The sequence below is a fragment of the Punica granatum genome, chromosome 3 (genome assembly GCF_007655135.1).
Source record: "Punica granatum isolate Tunisia-2019 chromosome 3, ASM765513v2, whole genome shotgun sequence".
Taxonomy (NCBI): domain Eukaryota; kingdom Viridiplantae; phylum Streptophyta; class Magnoliopsida; order Myrtales; family Lythraceae; genus Punica; species Punica granatum.
The window spans coordinates 19,891,759-19,905,127 of record NC_045129.1 but is presented as its reverse complement, the minus strand read 5'-3'; positions in this window follow the sequence as shown (position 1 = coordinate 19,905,127).

Below are 13,369 nucleotides of genomic sequence, written 5' to 3'. Positions count from 1 at the left end.
TTTTTCGCATGCTCAAACATCAACCGTGATAAATAACACTCCTTTTTAACAAAAGCCGGCGTTATCACGATTTGTTTAGCTCATTTAAACATACAAACATTCACAAACGTGTTAATTAAGGAAAGGATAAAATAACACCGGCTTCATGCAAGCAATAATGATAAAACAAACTCGGAAACTAACTTGAATAGGCTAAGGAGATCGATCTTAACCCGTAAAGAGCAATTTAAGTCTCGACCCTCTCATTTAGAGAGTTGGCCGAGAATTAATTTGCCATAGTCGGGTCGGGATAGTCTTCTTTACGATGATCCAAGCCCTTTTCTGACATGGTAGCAAGTCATAAGATAGTGCACATGCATAATATGACATAAAATTGCATGAAAATTAAATCTTGCAAGTGAAACATGCATGAAACACCATAATACTCCATAGCCATGCAAAAATATAAAAAGCCCTAACTCCTCTAAGTCGAAAATGTTTTACCTAGCCTCGGAATACGAGGAAAGAGTCGGGGAAGTGTTTGAGAGTCGGGTGACTCGGTGGAACCCTTAAAATGATATTCGGGTGCAAGGGTGGACGTGCACGGGCGCGGTGGTGACGGGCGCGGACGCGCTGGTGACGAGCGCTGATGGCGCTGGTGACGGGCGCGGGTGGCGCTGGTGACGGGCACGGACGTGCAGGTGACGGGCGCGGACGCGCTGGGTGACGAGCACGGGCGCGCTAGTGACGGACGCGGGCGTGCTGGTGACTGGCACGGGCGCGCTGGGTGACGAGCGCTGGTGGCGCTGGTGACGAGCGCTGGTGGCGCTGGTGACGGACGTTGGTGACGGACGTGGGTGGCGCTCAGCGACGCTCGGTGACGGACGCTGGGGTGCTCGGTAACAGACGCGGGTTGCGCTCGGTGACAGACGCTGGTGACGCTCGCGGGTTGCGCTCGGTGACGGACGCAGGTTGCGCTCGGTGACGCTCGGTGACGAACGCGGGTTGCGCTCGGTGACGCTCGGTGACGGACGCGGGTTGCGCTCGGTGACGCTCGGTGACGGACGCTGGTGACGCTGGTGACGCGTCACTGTTCACCCGAGAGCTCCAACTTCACCGGAAACGACCGAAACGATGAGCAAACGACTCCAAACTAAAAAACTGGGTTCAGAAATGGAATCCTTGGGTCCGAAACATGTCGTCTATGAAGTTTGAAGAATTTTGGATATAAGTCGGAATAGTGCCCGCTATGGATCCCGACCTAAACTCCAAAGATATTTGGCTTGGTTCTTGGTTTTCATGAAGTTCTTAGCTTGCTGCTGGTTCCTAAGAAGTTGAGAGCATTTTCTAGAGGGAGAAACTAGCAAGATCATGTGTGCTTCATGAGTGATTAGCTTAATGACAAGTAGGCAATATATATGTGAAGCTAATGAGCAATTAAGCAAAACAAAGCACCATTAAGGGCCTCATTAGCAAAAGTCGGTTGCCCTAATGAAGATGAGGATGAATGTCCTCCATGTATCTTGATGAGGAAGAGCCAAGAAGCATCAATGGAGTTAATGGTTTGAGTGTTGACTAGAAAGACCAAAGATATTTTGGGCTAGGTGAGGGCAAGAGAGAAAGGGGAAAAGGCCGAAAACTTTGGGGCAAAGGGCGGTTGCCCTTGGGCAGCCCGTGGGTCCCACGGCTTGTGAGGAGAAACCGGGAAAAGGATCGAGTCTCGATTGGTCGCGTATTCAAAGTTCGTGGTTCGAATTGAACGTCGAATTGTCGGTATACGCGTGAAAACGGAGTTAATGAGCCCGAGATTGACATTTTCCATTGAGAAATGCCCCGGAAGCATATGAGGCTCGGAAGCCGGTTTTGCTCATTGCAGATGACCAGAACGAAGTTGTCCGCTTCTGACAGCATATCTTGTGTCTGCATCTCACGTTGGTCATTTTGACATCAATTGTCAATCAACGTGAACAATCATCCCTTAAGCCGGTAATGCTAACGTGGGGCCGGAGACATCCTAGGAGGCCGAAACTGGATTTCTCAGGATGACTTCTGAGTTGCTTGGGCACTCCGGAGATTACTGTAATCTCTGTTTGTCAAGATCAGACCTCCAAGGACTTGAAGAGTGTATCTGAGACCTCTAAAGCGCTGTTCGGGAGGTCTAGATGAGTTGTGTGATTTATTCCGACGATTCCACATTGAGCCTTGAGAAGGCTAGCATTGTGTAACGTAAGCATTCGGCGTCAAGTTTCCCCAAAGAGGACCTCCGGACATGGATTTCCGCTGAAAATGGCCATTTCCGCTCCTCGGAGGTTACTCGGGAAACTGTGAAGGGTTTTGCCGTCTGTTTTGCCCCATTGTGAATGTCTGCTAGAGTTTTCTGGGCAATGCGGTATGAACTTCATTTGCCGTAATTCCATCAGACCATTCTCCGGCTATGCTCTTCTGAAGAGGGGTATGCTTGTTTTGCCGTTCGGAAGTCATTTGAGGTATCTGTGTGACTTCCAAGAGACAATCTGAAGCATTGTTCATGCTCTGTGTCCTAATGGGGCATGGCCGCGTCTGATATTTGGCATTAACTTTTCTCCAGAAAACCGGCATTTTTGGACTTCCATTGAAAAGTTGTCTGTATACAGAAAATTGTTCTGTATAGAGCAGAAGATTTGCAAAATGCCTTTGAAGACATTTTCCATCCTTTTGGCACTGATGTGGATTTTTGGAGTCCAATATTTACTATCTTCCGACGACCGAGCGAACTATTGGAAAATAGTACCGTCCGTGTACTACACTGAAAATGCCGGTTTTGGACATTGTTGAGCTCTCTGGTCGCTCTGTTGCCTTTTGGTGACCCGTAGAGTCCTTCTGTCATGTCCATGGGCCATTTGCTCAATTTTGCCAACTTGAGGATGAATAGTGATTTCTCGCTCTGCCGAGCCGTTTTTTGTGTTCTGCTCAAGTCGTGGCTTGGATCATTGCTAATATCGTTGTTTGGAATGGTGAGCCAAAATGGGGTGCTGACACGTGCGAATGAAACTCGCACCTGAACGGGTTGCCCTTTCTCGCCCATAGATCGAGGTGTTTCCAACTCCCTAACGCCTAGGGTATCGGTGAATCACGAAATGACGATTATGCCCTAGGATAAAATTGCGATGTTCGTATGTAAATTGGAGATCACGTCACACGAAGAAATCTAAGGAGGACTCGCGCGTCTTGACTCGAGCCGCCTCAAATCGGGCCCGGACTCGAGTCATAGCACGCGAGTACTCGTTAGACATCAATTCTATTCGTGTTACGTGTCTCGGTGTTTTGAAATTGTGATCTTTTAAGGAAAAGGGCATTCCAGCCGTTCCGTGAACCATCGATGCGTTTACGAATTAAGGATCGATTAACCCAATTATTTAGTCCAAGTGATTTAATTAATCGAGTGGCACGTCCCGTTTCCCGTTTGTGGAGTGGTTTAATGATTGAGACCGCGAACCTCAATTGTTATGGATCAATGAAATGATTGTTCGATATTAACATACCTAACATACGAATTGACATGAAACCAATGATTAAATGAAAATTGTGATTACAATCAATTCCAAGAATCGGTTTTGACCGTTTCTTGCATGCATAAAACATCAAACACGATGACAACGTACATTTTTTACATAGCCGGTGCCGCCATGATCTTAGGAACGCGATTAAACATACAAACAAGCACAAACACGATATTTAGAGGAATCGATAAAACGGCCCCGACTCATGGGAAGCGAAAAATGTAACAACTCGGGAAAACGACTTGAGTCGGGGAAAGGAGGCCATCCATGGCCCGAGGAAGCCAAGAGGGGCTCTCGGCCACCTCCCTTGGGGTGAGGCCGAGAGGCTCCTTCGGCTTGCTCGAGCCAACGAAGTCTCCTCGACTCCGATTCAAACTATTTCCCGACATGCAAGCACTATATACGATGAATACATGCATAATACGATGTAAAAAAACACATAAAAACGTAAACTTGCGTGCGAATCGGTCATGGACCTCCTTATCTCCCCACAAACGCAAAGAAAACGTAAAAGTCCTAACTTCTCTGAGTCGGGAATGATTATACCTAGCCCCGGGAAGCGGTAAAGAGTCGGAGAAGTGGCAAAGGGAGTCGGGAGACTCGGCTGGAACGAACAGACCCGAACTGGTGCAGTCGGGTCGACTGGCAGACCCGACTGGTAGTCTGGCTTGTCGGGACTGTACCGGTTGATCGGGATAGAATTTTCGCGCGGGGCCAGTTACGTTGGATTCCCAAGAGACTAAGGATCGCGTCTTCGGTGGTTTCGGGAGGAGAGCAAGCGTAGATTTTCTGGAAATCAAAAACAAAGTCGGGTCAGTAAAAAAAAGGACAGACCCAGCCGGGTCAAAACAGATCCGACTGGCGCCCGATGAAGAAACGGCTCCACAGGAGGCTCCCGGTTGTATTTTGATGCAAGGTCGATGGCATTGAATTCCTAACTGACTGAAGATCATGGTGATAGGTGGCTCGTAGCAAGATTCAACCCGAGCTGACCTGTACGTTCCTGCAAAGTTCGGGTCAGAAAAGACGACCAGAGGAACAAACCCGACTGACACCCCGATGAAGAAACGACTCTACGGGAGGCTCCCTGTGGTCTTTTGGTGCAAGATCGGTAGCATTGGACTCCTAACCGACTGAGGATCATGTCTGCGGTGGTTTCATGAGGATTGGACATGTAGATTTTCTGGAAATCAAAAACAAATTCGGATTAGCTAGCAGAAAACAGAACCGACTGGGCGGGACTGACCTGACTGGGCAGGTCGGAAAGGAATGGCTGTCCCGGAGGCTCCCGGTGGTATTTTGGTGCAAGATCGGTGGCATTGGACTCCTAACTGACTGAGGATCACGGTGATAGGTGGCTCGTAGCGAGATTCAACTCGAGCTGACCTGTATGCTCCTGCAAAATGCCGGTCAGAAAATAAAATCAGAGGGACAGACCCGACTGGGCTGTTTGGGTAGAAACGGCTGCAAGGGGGGCTCCGGGTGTTGCACCGAGCTGGCTCGAGTTCCTCCGATTCCTAAGGGACTGCTCTTAGTGTTCATGACCAGCTTGTGGCGTGCGCACGACTGATTTCAACCGGAAATGCAAAGAGAAACCGATAAAAAACTGTGAAAACCCGGTAAAGGAAAAGATTGGGAAAAGGGCGGTCTTGCGCGGTTGAGCGGCTCTCGGCACGTGACCACCTCGTCACGGGAGAGAGTGAGGGTCATGAGGAACCCTTAGAAAGTGATGGCATGACTCGCCATGGTCGTGGGAAGGAGTGGCGTCGAAGAAGCCCGGAAAGCCGTGAAACCGTCTAGGGAGCCCGATTCTGGACAAGGGCAAAACTGACTGCTGGAAGCTTCCAAATGAAAATCTAAGGTCGGAAATGGACTCGGGAGGTCGAATACATGTGGGGTATGAAGTTTGTTTGAGGCTCGGACAAGTCGGGAAGGAAGAACTCGCCTAGAAACCGGGAAACTCCCTAGGGACCCGATTCTGGACTGGGCTGGAACTGCATGCTGGGAGGTTCAAATGCCAAAACTAACACCGGAAATGGACTCGGGAGGTCGAATACGTGTGGGATATAAAGTTTGGTCAAGTTTGGTTCGGGTTGAGCGGCGGTCGCTGGAAAACGGTTGAGTATTCCGGCAATTTTGCCTTGGTTTCGGGCTGAGGGAGAGCTGGACGATTCTGGAAAATGCTGAAGTTTGAGAGGGCTTGGAGAGGGTTTTCTAGAGTGAGAAAGCTAGAGAGATGATGGAAGTTGAGTTGTGATTAAAGTGTCTTGCAATTAGGCACTTATAGGATGCCTTAATGAGCCAAATTAGTGAGTTTAAGTGCAATTAGAGGGGGGAGCTTAGGGATTCCGAATTTTGGAGGGAAGATTAGGGTGGGGAAGTTGTCTTGTTGAGTGTGGGGAAAGGAAGAGAAGGGAAAGTTGATGGGAGGTGATGGGGAAGTGATAGGAAGTGATGGGTGTAAGAAGGATTTGAAATGTGTGAAGGGGGGAGCTTCTTGAAGCTTGGAGCCACCGAATTTTGGGTTTTAGCCGCGGCTTGGAGATTGAGCCGTGGCTTGGGGTTCAGCCGCGGCTTGGTGGCTTGGCTTGGCTTAGCTGTGGGTCCCATTCGATTAAGAGAATAGCCGGAAAAAGCTTGAGATTTGATTGAACGCGCGTCCGGTCTCCGATGTCCGATTAATTTATAGATTTGGAATGCTTGAACGAAGAGGATTTGAATGAGCCCAATATCGCCATACGTCGTGTGAACGGACGTTCAGGCGACTCGGCGCCTCGAGAATCGGTTTTGCCCCGTTCGGACATTCGGAGTGGAGTTGAGCGTCCACGGTCCCCGATTGCTCTTTGTGCACCTTAATGTTCATTTCGGTAACCCTTTTGCCTCGTGGGGGATCGTTGGCTCGTCGTCTCCGACCAAAGACCGTTGCCTCGGGAAGACCTAGGGACTTGTGACCGGAGCTTTCTCAGTGTTCCCCGAATGTCTTGAGGAGTTCGGGGATCGCTGTGATCTCTATTTTCTATGGATGTGCCCTGAAGATTCACCGAGAGGCGTTTGCTGCCACTGAAACGTCCCTCGGGGAGCCCTGTAGAGTTCCGAAAGGTCGTCTGAAGCTTGTTCCACGACCCCGGTGGTCCATGGGTGCCTATAGGCCCGTTTTGGGGTGCCGTTTACTTGTTAGTGGATCGGGCCCCGGGAGCCCTGTCATAAAAGGTGGCCGTGAGATATTGGGAGACGCCCCGGCCTAAGCAGGACACCTCCGAAAAGCGCCCGGATGCGTCATTGGTCACTTTGGCACCGAGAGGGATTTTTAGAGTCCCATATTGGGCACCTTTCGGTGCTTCGGTGATTCGGTGATGAATATTGCCGCAGTGCCAGCTCCTGTTGCTCTGAGATTTGTCGCCTGTTTGCCTTTCTGATTGCTCTCCCCTGTCTTCTCAGTGGACCATGTTTCTTTCCCGTACTTCATGATTCCATGTCCGCATGTTCGCCTCTGATCTTCGGGTGATGAATAGTAACCCGGGCCTTGATCGAAGATTCTCGTGTAGGAAGCCGGTGGTCCAAAATGGGGTGCTGACAGCTTGCCCCTCTTTGGTTGCATGCTCGGTTAGAGGATGTAGCCAAAAACTATAATGAGCACCCCCTTTTTGAGCTCGACGACAGCTCTGATACCGTTCCTCCCCGATGGCTGCTCGCACCGTGCTTGGACATGTCGGGATATTGCGCTGGAGATTAAGACCGGGATGGACCCGAAAGAAACCAGGATAGACCTGAACAGAAATTTAGAGACGGGATGGACTTGAGGGGCTAGGATAAACTTGAACAGAAATTTAAAAGCCGGGATAGACCCGAGGGGCCAGGATAGACCTTAACAGAAATTTAAAGCCGGGATGGACCCGAGGGGCCAAGATGGACTTGAACAGAAATTTAAAAGCCGGGATAGACCCGAGGGGCCAGGATAAACCTGAACGGAAATTTAAAGCCGAGATGGACCCGAGGGGCCAGGATAGACCTGAACAGAAATTTAAAGTCGGGATGGACCCGAGGGGTCAGGATAGACCTGAACGGAAATTTAAAGCCGGGATGGACTCGAGGGGCCAGGATAGACCTGAACGGAAATTTAAAAGCCGGGATGGACCCGAGGGGACAGGATAGACCTGAACGGAAATTTAAAAGTCGGGATGGACCCGAGGGGACAGGATAGACCTGAACGGAAATTTAAAAGCCGGGATGGACCCGAGGGGCTAGGATATACCTGAACAGAAATTTAAAAGCCGGGATGGACCCGAGGGGCCAGGATAGACCTGAACCGAAATTTAAAGCCGGGATGGACCCGAGGGGCCAGGATAGACCTGAACGGAAATTTAAAAGCCGGGATGGACCCGAGGGGCCAGGATAGACCTGAACGGAAATTTAAAAGCCGGGATGGACCCGAGGGGCCAGGATAAACTTGAATAGAAATTTAAAAGCCGGGATAGACCCGAGGGGCCAGGATAGACCTTAACAGAAATTTAAAGCCGGGATGGACCCGAGGGGCCAGGATGGACCTGAACAGAAATTTAAAAGCTGGGATAGACCCGAGGGGCCAGGATAGACCTGAACGGAAATTTAAAGCCGAGATGGACCCGAGGGGCCAGGATAGACCATAACAGAAATTTAAAGTCGGGATGGACCCGAGGGGTCAGGATAGACCTGAACGGAAATTTAAAGCCGGGATGGACCCGAGGGGCCAGGATAGACCCGAACGGAAATTTAAAAGCCGGGATGGACCCGAGGGGACAGGATAGACCTGAACGGAAATTTAAAAGCCGGGATGGACCCGAGGGGCCAGGATAGACCTGAACGGAAATTTAAAAGCCGGGATGGACCCGAGGGGCCAGGATAGACCTGAACCGAAATTTAAAGCCGGGATGGACCCGAGGGGCCAGGATAGACCTGAACGGAAATTTAAAAGCCGGGATGGACCCGAGGGGCCAGGATAGACCTGAACGGAAATTTAAAAGCCGGGATGGACCCGAGGGGCCAGGATAGACCTGAACAGAAATTTAAAAGTCGGGATGGACCCGAGGGGCCAGGATAGACCTGAACAGAAATTTAAAGCCGGGATGGACCCGAGGGGCCAGGGTAGACCTGAATAGAAATTTAAAAGCATGGATGGACCCGAGGGGCCTGAACAGAAATTTAAAAGCCGGGATGGACCCGAAACAGGAATTTAAAAGCCGGGATGGACCCGAAACAGGAATTTAGAATTTGGAATTTAAAATTTGGAATTTGCGGAAAACGTCATGTGATATGGCTCGTTTAGCGCTTGGGTCTAAACCGCCTCATGCGCGGTGACTGATGATGATCTCCTATCGTTTGTCCTTCTTTAAACATCGTCGGCTTGGGCGGTGTGGCGCATCCCTCGACGACTCCCGACGTATCGATAGCACGACCTTTCACGTGAGACAGATATGAGTCCGTTAAGGGGGAGATGCCCCTTGGGGTTCCATGCGCATCGCGATGAAGTTGCTTCATCGGTGCTCTGCCCCTAGGGTTGCGGTGTGTTTGATCTGCCGGAAGCCGGCTTTGCTGCTAGGGCGATTGCTTGTTGGGGATGCCCCGGTCATGCGATGAGGGACTCGAGCTCTAGAGTAGAGCGCCTACGTATCCCGAGGGGTCTGAAATCAGAGTCCGCCGTAGTTCTTGCGTTTGCTGTACCTGTGATCCTGACATCATTAGTAAGTCATGGGATTACTAGCGATTTGTAAGCTCAGGTAAAAGGAAGTGTTTGTAACGCATGCTCTTCAGTTTCAGGTCGCCTGGGCGACCCGTGGAGAGTTTTTGCTTTGGTGATGCGAATGGGGGTCCCGCTTTTAGAAGCCCCGATGCGAGGCCTCTGGGGCTCCTATTGGCCTTGCATGGGCATATCGAGACGTTCTCAAAGGTGCCCAAGCGGCTCTATCGGTTGTTCGACGCGCCCGTGAACTTAGGACCCTTCTCATCAGGGTGCCGTAGGGCGGCTGCATTTGTAACCCGCATGGGGAATTTTGTTCAAATTTGGTCAGACCTCGGTCTAGTCATTTTCAGAGTGTTATGACTGGACTCCCGGAAAGATATGTCTAGGATTTTGGCTTTGTGGTAGCCGATTGAAGGGTGGTTGTGACCCGTTTTGGAGTTGTGTAATGACAAAGAGAAAAGAGAAAGCTTGGGGAGCACGTTGCCCAAGACTGAAAGGATACACGGGTTCACGCTTGCCGTGAGATGTACCCCCTTCTCTTCCGTCCTTCGGTTGGTGTTGGCTGTCTTGAACTATTTGGATTGTGTGCTTGGTCGCCCACTGTGCTTGAAGAAGAATCCGCCTTGGACGGTTCAGTTCGGTAGGAGAGCCGATCAGGGATCGTGTTGGAGTAGATAACCTAGCCATTTCCCTTGGGGATCCCTGGTCCGCGCAGTGTGCGAAGGCCCAGGGTTACTGTTTTGTTTATCTCTCATTTTGCTCTTCTTTTGCTACGGTCACCCGCCTCGGGGCCGTACCTCTCAACCTAAAGGGGATGAACTCTCCTTTTGCCACGACCGTCCGCTTCGGGATTTTCAGTCGTGCCTCTCTTTTGCCCTAACTTTTGCCTAGATCGCCCCGAGGGGCTTTCGACCTAACATGCTCGATTCTTTTGTCTCTCGAGTTTGCAAGGGCGAAGGGTTCGAATAATTCGACCTCCGAGTGCGTTACGTTCTGTCTCCGTCGAGGAGTTGCGTCTGCTGCTCCCCCTTTTTGTCGGGGTTTGTTGATTTCTTCTTTGAATTGGTGGTGCCGGAGTTTTATATCTCGGCGGTGCCTTATTTTGTTCATTGGCGGGTTTTTCCCGCATCTTTTCTCTCTCTCTTCATTGGCGGGTTTTTCCCGCTTCGTTTTGCTCTTTTTTTTTTTTTGCAGCTGGGGTTTGTATCGTGTCCCCATGTATTTGTTTTACTTTTCCCTCGCGGAGACTTGATGTTTGTTCTTCACGCATTCGGAAGCCAAACTACGTGTTCTTCGTCCTTGCAATCTTTACAAGTGATTTCCCCTATTGTCTATAGAAAGAAAATGCAAAACTGCCCTAGGGAGTGTGTGACCGAGGTTGTCCTGATGCTTGCTGTGGAAGATGCCCATTCTTGATGCGGATGACTAGGAGCGTTCCAGTGTCGTTTGTCAGAGTGAGCCATTATGGCGACCTCAGGGCGAACTTTAACCAGGGATGCCCCAGTGTACGTCGCTTGGAAATGCTCATCGTGGCCGGATGATGTTCGAGGTGGTCTCGGTCTGAATGACGAACGTGAATGCCCTAATCTTCATTGTTAATGTGACCTGTGGTGGGCGCCTTGTGCAATCATCGTCCCCGATCGTACTTGTCGCTCTAGCATCAGTTGTACGCTGGAGAGGTGTGTTCTCGAAGCCGATGGGCATGCTTGTTTGTCGATTGAGATGGTTGCGTTGAAGGCATGCGGCTCGTTCGAACGCTTCCGTCGTCGACTTCATAGGGGGTACATATTCGTCGGAAACCTCCCTCGTCGAAGTATGAGGAAAGGGTCCGAGAGGAATTCTCAGGGAGATGTGAACCCGTGTATCGTTCTTTGCCTGTAACCGGCGTGTCCCTGTGAGAGATGACAAAGAAGATGATGCATTGGGTGATTGTTCGGTGGAATGTACGGTAAGAAATGTAAAGTGATCCCATGGGAAGTCCCATCGTCCAGCGTGCGACCCATGGGGTGCCGCGCGTGAGGGACACTCAATTCCGAGAGTTTAGTCATCACCACCCTGGAGTGGGCAAACCGTGACTAGGGACCATATAGGTGTACTTTCCCCGATTACTGGTTGGCATGCGCAGCCGTCCTCGAGGAGCCGGGTCTTATGAGGACAGGCGAGTCGAATAGGTCCGACAGAACCAATAGAGCATCTCTGGGATGGTCCTAGTGCCACTTGAAGGGTTTGTTCATGCCTGGAGCCCATTCGTGAATAAATGTAAAAGAGAGTTTAGGGAAGAGTGCATGTTGCCCCAGTGACTGGTCGATGGCCACAGTGGAGGGTGGCAGGGATCATTCTCCGGTCGGAGATGTGACCGTGCTAGTGACTTTCGCGGCGGGTGGGCAGGGCCATGCTCTGTTCGTCGGAGCTGTTGCTTGTGATCTTTTGCGGTTGAAGGATTAGACTTACTCCTCGAAATATCGCTTGGGTGAATTTGAATCCAAGTCGATTTTGGATTTTAGATGAGCCTGAGAGCAGTAAATGCGAGGTGTCAAAACCTGAAAGCGATAAATGCGGGGCCGGAGCCCAAAAGCAGTAAATACTGGGCCGGGGCCCGAAAGCAGTAAATGCCGGACCGAGGCCCGATGCGGGGCCGAAGCCCGAAAGTGGGGCTGAAGCCCAAAAGTAGGGCCGGAGCCCGATGCAGGGCCGAAACCCAAAAGTAAATGCAGGGCCAGAGGCCGATGTAAGGTCGAAGCCTAATGCAGTAAATGCGGGGCCGAAGCCCGATGTGGGGCCGGAGCCAAATGCAATAAATGCGGGGCCGGAGCCCGACGCGGGGCCGAAGCTCAATGCAGTAAATGCAGGGCCGGAGCCCGATGCAGGGCTGAAGCCCGATGCGGGGTTGAAACCCGATGCAATAAATGCGGGGCCGGAGCCCGATGCGGGGCCGAAGCCCGATGCGGGGCCGAAGCCCAATGCAGTAAATGCAGGGCCGGAGCCCGATGCAAGGCTGAAGCCCGATGTGGGGCCGAAGCCCGATGCAATAAATGCGGGATTGATAGGAAAGTGCAAGAAATGCGAAAGCAAAGGTCAATGTTGAGGAATGGCGTGAGGCGGTGTGATGCGGTGACGCTGATTTGCTTGCGGTCTTGCTTTGTGGAGCAGGGATGGGGACTCAGTGTTGAAATCCCAAGGAGCTGGATGGATGGAAGACGTTTGTTGTCTCAATTGTGGTCGATCAGTATTCAGGCTATCTTCTTGTGTAGAATTTCCTACAATGGGAAAAGAAAACAATGAAGGAGCAAACTATATTCGCGATTTCAGCGTAAGGGCGTAGGAGATTGAACTAGCCTGGTAGGCGTCGTGCGAGCGCATTGAGAGACATGCACAAGGTGTGTCGAGGATGCGTGCATGGGCAAGGTAGGGGTGTGCTCGCACGACGCGGAAATGGCACGCTCAGTTTTGCTGATGGAAGCACTTGTAGCATAGAGGGACGTGTGCTCAACTATGCAATGACATAATCGATTGCGCGGGATTAATGGAGAGTTAGTGTTGCCTGGATGGTTGGCCCTTGAGCTACTGATCGTCTCGCCATGGAGGAAGGGTGAGGACCACGAGAGGTCCACCTGCAAAGGCGGACACAACTTTGTCTACCGTGTGGTAGTGTTAATTGTCGTGTAAAACAATAAATGGATAGGATGCGTGCAATGCGTGAGTTTTCGAAAGCTAATGTTGTCGTTCACATTGACTCGAAATGTTCAAAGTACAATGCAAATTTTGTAAAATAGAGCCTTAAGCTGATTTGCCACCACACTTGGGGTTTGAGCGAGCGCGACCTCGGAAAGCACCGGTTCTAGGCGAGGGCCTTGCAGAGATATCTATCCTAGAGTGCATGTGTGGGCCTCCTCGAGCCCTCTTCCTAGACCTCTCCAGGGCGGCGTTCGCTCAAGCGAGCTCCTGACCGCATCTCTGCATCTTGGCACGGGTTTGGGAGAGTTCCCTCTAAGGTGGTTGGCAGGCGAGTTCTTCATCTCTCAGCGACCTCTCGGTGATCGAACCTAGTGGTTATGAGGTCGATCATGTTGTCCCGGAATATACACCATTCACGTTCTGTGGCGGGTCGGTGAGGTCCTCGTGTGTTGGCGGACTC